The sequence below is a fragment of the Protomyctophum bolini genome, assembly GCF_963924005.1.
Source record: "Protomyctophum bolini genome assembly, chromosome: 20".
NCBI lineage: Eukaryota > Metazoa > Chordata > Actinopteri > Myctophiformes > Myctophidae > Protomyctophum > Protomyctophum bolini.
Window position 1 is genome coordinate 15,172,654 of NC_137881.1, and position 11,271 is coordinate 15,183,924.

Consider the following 11,271-nt stretch of genomic DNA (forward strand, 5'->3'; position numbering starts at 1 on the left):
GTGGGAAGTCCTACCTACAGCCTTTAAAGTGCTTCCAAAGAAGATGTCTTAAAGGGATAGCTTACACAAAACAGGGGTGGCTGTGGATTAGGAGGTAGAGCAGGTTGTCCAATGATCCGAGGGTCAGCGGTTCGAATCCCGGCTCCTCCTGTCCACATGTCGAAGTGTCCTTGGGCAAGACACTAAACCCCACACAAAAAATAAATTCTGTTGGAATAAAGACTGTGTGCAGACTACTCCTTCTCTGACTGATAAAAATGCAATCCATTAAAACATTACTTCCCCGTGAAAACATTGAATTCATAGAAATTGTTTTTTTGTTTTGTCGCATTCCTTAACAAATAATTTGATGACCAATAAATGATTGACTCGGGAATGCGAGAAAACTAAAAGATCTCTCTGAATTCATGGTTTCATGGGGTGTGTAGTGGAGCCAACTGTGTAATTGAGGAAATAAGTAATTTTGTGGGGGGTGAACTATATAGGCCTACTCCTTTATTTAAGCAGTGGTTCTCAACCTTTTGAATTTCAAGGTCCCCCAGTTTTGATATGCACTCTACTATATAGCCTATATACTAGGCCACGTACGGACCCCCGTTTGACAATATGTTTTATGTCTGCACTGCAAAACCCTCAGTGTACTGTTAATGTAACTCTGAGTGAACAAAATGTACTGTAATCATGTCTATAATCTCTGAGTTACAGACCTATGTATATGTAAGGGTCCATTTGGACCCCTGGTCCCCAGACATGATGTTGGGTGAACTGGTGTCATAGTAGTAGTACGATACATGCGATTGGAGAATAGACAGGACAAATGGAACGTTATGTGACACAGGTCTTTTGACAAATTCAGCCTACAGCAGAGCAGAAAATACAAATTCTCAACCACAAAACACAGGTGAACTGTAACAAAAACACAGAGGGAATCATATTTTACTTAACATTAGTAATTTAGTTGGAGGCATTCCTGCATGTATCATGCCATATGAGGACTCACCCTGGGGACCATGCCAGCCCGTTTCTGCTGACTGGCACATTTTTCCTTTTCCATTGTTCTGGGAACACCTGGGCTATTTGAATAAGGACAGGAGTTGCTTGGTACAGAAGCTGACGGTTAACTATAGGTGACAGTTCGGGTTTTCAGACACATGCAGCAGCAGAGAGCTGTTAGCTTTAATGCTGTTTGTCTTTGTCACTGTCTCCCCTTCTGTCATGTCTGTCATTGGCAACCAAGGGTAAAGCCTCATTTACATGGCCTTGCCAAAAATAAATGGTTTGGAAATTTCCACAGAGGGAAAAAGTCGACAGGGTCGTACAACGAGGTATAAATTAAGTTGAACTTATCAGCTGCTTTCTCAGTGTATTCAAAGGACTGTGTGGGTGCGCGCGCGAGTGCGTGCGTGAAAACAAAGAAATGAAGAAGCAGCCACAGTAAGTGGAAGTGGTTACGAGCAATCCTGAACAGTTCCTCTTCTTCTCTTATCTCTGTCACAAGCAACAGTGGCACGGCAGTGCTCTTTTAAATTGATAGGGCATTGTATCAGTCACGCCCAGGCACACACTGTTTTCATTACATTATTGTAACATAACATAAGAGCTATTTATCGCAACACTATAAGGCATAACATTTTGGAGTGAAGTCGCTCTCCATAAATCCACACGCACAGCTTTAAAATGGTCAACGGCAACAGTTCCTTTATTGAAATGAATGTGACTGCAGCACACTTGAAATGTTAGTGCCACACTCCAGTGAGTGCAATTTCCATTTGAGTGAGTGCTTTGCCTTCTGGATACAGAATGGAGGCATGATTTTGTCTCCACCTTCAGGCAGACAGAGTGGACTCCGTATATATATTTCCATGGCAACTGGATGCGAGAGAACCCGTAGCCCCTGGCAACTGAACTCTCAGATGGAATCTGTCTTTCCTACGAGACCTTGGGCAGAATCTGTCAATCATGCAGGTATAAGCTGCCCCAGGGTGGAAAGAATATAGAAAAGGCTAGGAGGCAAAAATGGCCTCTGAAATGAAAGAGTAAATCCCCCTAAGATGCTCAGATGGGAATTTTCACATGACATGGCATGACAACAGGTGTGGACTACTAAATATCCGAGTTAGTGTGCAGTTGCTATACTGCTTATCCGTAATCTATCTCTGAATGTGTAAGAGTAGACGGGTCCAATTTGAATAATAATCAACGAATCAATGAAGGGAGCGCTTCCTTGAAATTAAAGAATATATTTACTGAAGTACTTGGGTCCACTTGTCGAAACTGGTATCAACAGTGAGACATCTTCAAATGAAAAGGTGGAGCTATATGCAGAACATACATGGACAACTGGCAGCCCGGGGGCCACATGCAGCCCCCACCTTTGCTTAATGCTACCTGTGAGTGGGGAGTGGGGAGTTGGCTGATGAATGAATATCAACATCCTAATACATCCTGATACTGGGGGGTCAAATTATGACTATAATCCAGTCTGTCAGTGTGCCGCGGGTTTGACAGCCTTTACTGCTTGTCACCATCTCCATCTCTCTCCCCATTCAACCTACTGTCTGTCCCTCCATAAAACTTTTTTAAATGAAGGCGAAAGCCACAAAAAAACATTAAAAATGAATCTAAAGAAGTACAGCAATACATCAATTTGAGGTACAAGGAAAAACACATTTCAATCTATACAGGTCTGCCTCAGGCAGTGTTAATTATTTCATTGAAAGGATGCTCTCCCTTTGTTTATTCATCACCACTCTGTCAGTTATTGAGCCCCCGACCCCACTGAGTTTAAATTATTAACTATTCTCATAGAGATAACAAGATAAAACAAGAGTAAGCGAGAAAGGTTGCGTAGTCTCCTAGCTCCATGTTTGGTTCAATACCTATATCAGCCAATTGTCTGATACTTTAGTGCTTGGCTGAAATCATTACAACCCATTACATCAAATATCTACAGAAATAGTATAACATTAAAATTGACAGAGGCAAGAATCTCAGAGGCCTTTTCTTCCTGTCTGTCAACAGCCCATACTGTGAAGGCAGCGGTGGAAAAAAGTCTACTAAAATGTTACTTAAGTAAAAGTATCATTAATACGGCAACATAGAAATAGAAAATAGAAATAGTAAAAGTCCAGAATTCAAAATTTACTTGACTAAAAGTACAAATGTATTGGTATCAAAATGTACTTTAAGAACCAGAAGTACTGTAGCAAGTACTCATTATGCAGAATGTCCCATTTCACACATTTGCGCCTCCAGCAAATGTGTATAATGTACGCAGGTACTGTAACATGGGCCCGCGTGTGTATAATATTAAATGCTGCTGCCGCAAAACAAAACATCCTTGTGTGCCTTTTAAAAAGTTCTGAAGAGAAAAAAAAACATCTGAAGTTCAAGTTGTTGAGACATGAACTATACACACTTTCATTTGCTCCCATTCAGATTCTGAATGTGATATAGTGCAGATGACTCTGTTCTATTATTCAATACTGATGTTTGATTATTTATTAAATGAATGATCTATGATTTATAATCTGTTCTTATTCATGGCTCCGATAGTCTTCTTATCTAATCAGCAGTCTCTGATCTATCCGTGTCTGTGGCTCAGGAGAAGCGGAAGGTATACCCTCCATTTGATAACTGGCACTTCCTGCAGGCAGCCGTGATAGGGGTGACGTACCAATAGACCGACATACGTGTCCGGTTAAAACCCCCAAGAATCACCCGTGGCTACGTAATTGCTCCGGGTGAGCAGTCTGGTGTCTTGCATAGTTTCTTCCACCACCAGCTGTGCGCGCAAGCGCATAAAGGTGCTTAATAAATGCAACATGTACCATTTGTCTGTTTGTCTATACACTGTAGTGTAGAGTGTAGACAAACAGACAAATGGTAAATGTTGCAACATTGTTGCATGTTGCATTAATTCAGACGGATGGTCTGTAGAGACCATCCGTGTGTCAGACAGTGCGTGCACTGGCACATGCACACGTGTGTGTGTGTGTGTGTGTGTGTGTGTGTGTGTGTGTGTGTGTGTGTGTGTGTGTGCGCACATCACGTGGCTGGGAAGGCTAATGCATGCTTTTATCTAAATTAGCCTTACAGCTGTTAGACACAGTTCTTTTGCCAAGCTCTATGTACAACTTCAACAACCAGATGTTTTGAATGTGTAATTCATGTTCATTGGTATGCATACAGCACGTTAGGAAATGGTTTGGAGTGTTTTTGACACAAACAAGTATAGCGCAGTGTGCACTTAGGCCTACTCAGACATCACATCACAAGTATACGCACATGCAGACGCTATCTGAATAGAAAACAAAGAAAATGTGTCATTTATAGGCTAACACTATACTTTTGCACAGGCATTTCCAGATGTTTCATGATGTTATTTCCATTTTTGTGTTGTTATTTGCTGTCCTGTTCTGAGACCGATTAATTGTATGGGTGATTATTTGGCAGATGTAAACCTGGCTTACAGTCAGTATTTCTGTCAGGCCTCATTCACACGTATCAAAGACCAATCACCAATCACCAGCATTAGTGTTTGATACGTGTGAATGGCTGATATGGTTCCCGTTTCGCATTTGAGTAAATGGTGCGCTGTGACTGGCCAGTCGCTGTGATTGACAGCCTACACCTAAATCTAACCCTAACCTTAACCTCAGTAAAACTATACCTAAACCTAACCCTAACCCTAACCTCAGTAAAACTATACCTAAACCTAACCCTAACCTTAACCTCAGTAAAACTATACCTAAACCTAACCTCAGTAAACTATACCTAAACCTAACCTCAGTAAAACTAGCGCAGTGGCTGGGGGGCGTTTCCAAGAACCTGAATGCGAAACGAATACCATATTAGCATGGGAATGAGGCCTCTTACCACTTACCAAACACCAATCAAGCAAATGTTTGGTCGTATTTATGGGCCACCACAATGCTTTTCCAATGGAAGTCACATGGTTTGATCAAACATTTGTGTTTGATTGCTGATTGCTGGTGGTGTTTTGTCCCTCCCCCCTCATCAAACACAAATGGTTGGTCAAACCATGTGACTCCCATTGGAAAAGCATTGTGGTGGCCTAAAAAAACAAAATAACAACCATACGTGTGTGAATGAGGCCTCAGAGTGGCAGGGGTCCTTGAAATGAAAGATGTTTGACAACCACTGCTCCAGGATATTGGTTTCTCCAATGGCACTCTGAACACTTTTCGTTTTGACGTTGATGCAGAGGCACTGAGGCAGGCACTCTACAAAATGATAGCCTAATGCTTAAAGCCGCAATCCGGAACTTTGTTTTTGGTGAATAAGTATGGTAGAGTTGATGAATTATATAAAGCCTGTTTTTTGTTAGATTGCAGGTAGATGTTTGGTCCATGCAGGATATCCAGATTTACACATGGATAAAACATATGGATTGCTGCTTTAACGGTGATAACTAATTGCTTTTACCCTATCACCTACAAGGGTCCGTCTCCCTCTGTAAATGTTGATTAACCTTACCCTGTTGTTAATTGGTTTGCTTGGCAAAGCAAAATTAAAGTCCAATTTCCATGATTGCTTGGCAAAGCAAACCAATCATGGAGATTGGACTTTAATTGTTCCATTTCCTTTGTTGGTTCAGATGCGTGATGGAGGCCGGATGACCCGAAACTGCGAAACAAAGTATCAATGTGTAGTTGCAATGTGAAAACTGGAAAAGTGTACTGGACTACTCTTCTTTAACCCATTCAAACTGGGACGTGTTTTAGGGCGTCCTTGGCCTGAAAATGTGTGACAACTACTGATTTAGAAGTCTGAATGGCTAGAGGGGCTGTTTGGGAATCAGATGGTCACTCGTCTCACCCAGTTTTATTTTTTAAGATTTTATATTTTTATTTATAGGCCAGTTAGACTGACAGGAAATGGGGACAGAGAGATAGGGAGTGACACGCAGCATGCACAGGTCCTCGGGATGGGATTTGAACCCGTGACAGGCGTGACACGCTCCCATGCTGCATTGCAGACTACTAAAACTAGGTGCCTGGACCGCTATATGCCAGCGGCCTGGGCCTCGTCTCGCCCAGGTTGACACTTCTCAGAGCGAGACACATAAAAGTCAGGGTCCTAACGGCTCCCCTTCTGAGTCATATAACCATCTGCTGGGTGAATAGTATTAGCGTATACACTGTAACAGTAGATATAAGTCCCCATGGGGACCAGTAGACCTACTGTATCACTCACGTTTCCTTTCCCAAAATGTTAGGCCTATCTGTTCTGCACCTGTCCAGAGAAAGTCTGTACATATACTATTTTCTCCAGTAAAGCCTGTAACGACTATGTAAAAAGACATTACACGAAAAACATTCACAACCCCAACACGACTCAACCATAACATAATGGTCTCTTTTTATTTTGCAACAGAAACAGAGTGGAAGTCATAGAAGAGACTCTTTCCTTGTCAAACCGCTTATCCCCAATATATTTCATCCTAAAAGGGAGCTATAAATGATGTGCAGCCGTCAACTATTCTCGGTTCTGCAGCGCTGTCCATTTATTTGATCCTTTTAACCGGGATAGTCTTTCTCACTGTCAGCCTCCAATGACTCGTGCCGTGTCCCTTTTTATTGGGAATATAATTGGATGTTTCCACATTGGCAGTAATTTACATAGGAATGTCACCGGGTGGTGCTCAGGTTGGGAGAATTAATTATTATGACAGTAATGAATTTTTTCATAAGCACAAGTTTTTAAACGCACAATTAATACAGAGGTGAAACTCATAGGATGATGGGTGATGTCGTGATGACATGGTGGCACTTTTGTGTGAGCTCCTGCTCTTCATTTTGCAGTTCTTTACTTTGGAAGAACAATCTCTGCCAGGGTGACTGGGGGCAGGGTTTATGCCTGGGGTATACAAAGAAAGATGTCTGCAGAGCAAAACTAAGGTAGAAGTAGCCTACAGTAGGATATGACATTTTTCGGAGTCCTTTATCTCTGTCACTCTGTGTGTTCTCTGCAGGGAGCTTTTCAATCTGTCTGCTGCAGGTTAGCCTTTAATACATTTTAGGCGTATAAACATGCAGGATGTGAAACTGATTCACCGCAACAAAACATCTTCATTCAAATGCTGAACACATGCTGAACTGAAAGCATGCTGAACATGCCCTCTGTTACCTGGCCCAGCTGCTGGTCTGCCTTCTCCTATCATGTGATCGTGTGAAACTGTTTTGCATTTATGTTTTCTTAATAGTTAGGTAGCCTACTCGCCCTGGATGGCAATGGTATGCGTGCAGAGATAATGTATCTATTCTGTGTACAACATGCATTTGCAGACCTAATCAATAACATATGATCAGGGGTAGGTGTAAACAATTACACACTTGAGCATGGATTCTTATGGTCAGATAATGCGACATCACAGCATTTTACCCTGAATTATATGCTCCTGCTTCAATGTCAAGCACTGGTCCAAGTGAATACCAGAACGTTCACCTCAAAACAGTCTGCTCGTGTGTAAATCCGGTGGAAGAGTAGAACGGTCTCTGCCTGGCATTCCTAAATGTAATCTCAGTAAACTATGCCTAAGCGACTAAACCTAACCTTATTCTTAACCTAATCCTCACGGTGCCAAAACCTATCCCTATTCCTATAAACCTTAACCTCAGTAAAATATGCCTAACCCTAACCGTATCTTCATCTGGAACGCCCTACCAACAGTCATTAAGACATGAGAATCCCTTGACTCCGTCAAAACCTCTCTAAAAGGGCACCTACTGACTGATTTCCTGTTTTTGGCTATATAGAAGAGTATATTTGTACGTCTCTAATTGTTATGATGAATTGAACATGGTGGGCCCTATTGTAAACAAGTGTAATACTTTATGGTGTTGTCCACAGTTAACAGTTGTGTATTGACTTGGTCTTGAAATGTACTGTAATTCTCCAATCTGTTAATAAATTAATCAATCAATCAATCTATCTATAAATGCTGTGTGTGCACGTCTGTAATCCACGTAACTCGAGATCCGTTCGACCCACTGACAAATTCAAATTCGGCACACGTGTTCCACACCCCCACAGGGAGTGTGGTGCCCGGTGTCAAATCGGTTGAACCCACGGTTGTCCAGAACCGCCACAAAAGGCCTCTTTGCCCAGGCTCTGGACAGGGCCCCTGCCCAGGCTCCATATATGGAGCTGGCCTGTTCTGACATCACAACACTCCAAAAATGTAGTCTCTGTGACACATCTAGTAGTCCGGCAGTCAGGGTTGTGGAGTGGGAAATTTGGTATAGTCTTTTTTATTGGCCTAAAATTGTGTCTATATACATACATTCATGAATCCACTTACTGACCAGCTGTTGTGACCCTACCATTAACATCCTATATAAGGCAACAATGTTAAACTTTCATTATGCTTTAAGTAGCATATATGTGATATGTCAAAAACACGCCCCACTCACATATTAGGAGGGCAATCAACAGAACCAAGGATGGGTGTTTTTGATTAATTTCTCATGGTTAAAATGTTGAGTTTGAAGTTTTATGAATAGATGAGTTTTGGATTCATCAAGGTTGAAATGCATTATTATTTTTTTCCCAGTCGTTTCATTATTATAATAAATGCACTTTAATGCACATTATTCTAAAATGTACACGGCCTGATGACACTTTCACCAGGAATACACAATGGTGTACATTTTTATTATCAAGAAAACCTTCCACTCCATATTTATTCCAGTGGTGCACCACTTGCATAACTCCGCCCTCTTGTGTCTATAAGAAGAATGACACTGTCTGGTACTGTGAGTACCTGCAGCACACAGACACAGCAGCACACAGACAGTATACTAGTGTGTTCCATGCAACTATGTCTTGCATAAACATCTTGTCAAAATGTACGTTTTGAGGGTTTTCTTTCTCTTTGTATATTTTTTTTCTTTCCTTTTTTTCCCTCTATGAAATAAAAATGTCATAATGTTTGTGTAACAATTTATAATCTGTTCTCAATAAAAACCTATTTGACAAAAAATATGTACACAGTTCACAGAACTTCTTCGGTACTGCTAGATTCTATCCCCCAATATTGCACCATTACCATTTATCATAAAAATGTCTTACCTCTTTCAGTTTATCTGATTATCTTTAGGAGTCTACTGGCAGTATAGTACCAGTGGCCTTGTGGCTGCAGGGCCCTTTTGCATGTGGCCACATGCAAATAACCTGGCTAATGTCTTGTCGACATTAGCCAGGTTATTCTCCTGGCACCATTGTGACAGGTTCTCTCTCCTTTAGGCTGTCTCATTGCCGACTGTGACCTGTCCTAGACCATATCTACAGGTATATGTTCTACAACCCCCCCGCCGGCTCAGATCAGCCAAAACGGGGAGGCTGGCAGAACTCTAAATAAAACAGTTGGACAAAACTAGGCAAAAACTAAAGCATTTCAGATTAATAAAATGTGCAAATCAAAATGAACACATTATGTGACTCCTGTGCTGAGACTAGTCAAGCAAAAATGTTGCCAACTTGAATATCTCCCACAGTTGTACACCTCCTGTACACCTGTGGTCACAATAAAGTTAAACGTGATGAATCTGTTTAATTGTGTGAAACAGCTAGGGCCCTAAGTGTTTTGGCATGTATTCTTAGCAGAGGAGCAGCTTGTGATTTGGAGCTGTGACTGTGATTACATATTATGCCCATCCCTCCTGTTAGAAATAATTACCTCCTTACTGTTCAGAAAATAGAAAATGCCCTATACCAAAAGGTGTAAGTCGGACCATTTCTTTCCTCCAAGGATAGCTCTGCCCAAGCGGTGGTGAGAACAGCCGGTATACAATGACCTTGAACTATTATGGAGATTCCCTATTGATGTTCTTTAAGAAAGAGAGAGAGATGGTGAGAGGTCAAGCACGTTAATCTATAATGAACATATTCATAATAACATCTATCAAACAATAATGTAACAAAGGAGTCATACAAGCAGACAGGACTGCCAGGGGGTGAGATGGAGTCTGAATTAAGGTGTAAAAGAGAGGTGCAGAACTGACAGTGTCATTAATTTTACATTACCCTGCAGGGTTCATGAATGACAGAAAAGGGGCGGTGAGAAAATGTGTGTATGCAACGTGCATACTTATATGTGGTCACTGACTCTGAGCTAACACTACACCTTCCAATGTAGCATCTTCATGATGAATCTATATACCGGTAAAACATTTAAGAGAATGAATTATTGAAACTGGGCATAGCATAAACTCTTGAGAATACAATTTACTCATATGTGAGAGACAGAGAGAGATAGTTACCTAATGGTTCATATGAATGAGAGTGTGTGTGTGTGTGTGTGTGTGCGCACACACACACACACACACACACACACACACACACACACACACACACACACACACACACACACACACACACACACACACACACAAGAGAAGGATAGAACAGAAGAGAGAGACGAACAACAATATTTTAGTACCAACTGCACTCTCACTCACTACACCAGTTGTTTTCAAGTTCGACCCATTTCATATCAAGGTTCATTATTTATTCTTACATAGACCACCATTTGATTAGATTTCGCCTCTCAGACCCAACACTTGGAATATGTTGCTGTTGTTGGATGAGATGGATTTTGTCCACAATTCCATGCTGTATTGATGGTACAATAGGAGAGATAACAGGTAAATGTTGATCAAAATAACAAGTCTTCTACATTCTCTAATTGTGTAGACAATAATTTAACTCTTGAGAGCATAAGATTACATGTTACAGTCTTGAGAGTGTAAAATGAAATCAAATGGACCATTATGATGGGCATTAACTCTCCATCATTTAGCTGGGGACCACCTAGAAACCCCTCAAGGACCACTGGTTGAAAACGACTGCACTACAGTACAGACACATACAAACCCTGCTGCACAAGCCTCACACTCAGTCTGAATTTTCATTTCGTTTCACATATTTTTTAATGGTAGCGATTCAGGGCTGGAGCCAGGCTGCACCACTCAGTCTGCTCTTTGGAGAGAATCAGAGGCCATGTCGCCCCCTAGTGGTTTAAACCTGCCTCATGGACATGTTTGTTACAATGAGATTAGGCTTTTGATGAGATTTGATTACACAGTGAAAGCACAAGCAGCAGGCAAAAAAATATAATCTAAATAAAATCATGATAATGTAGGCGCTAGGGCGCTTGGGTGGCTTAAGTTAGTGATAAAGTACCTGCACGCGTGCAGAGGTTGTGGGTGTCATTCATTTTATAAATGAATGACACCCACAATGATA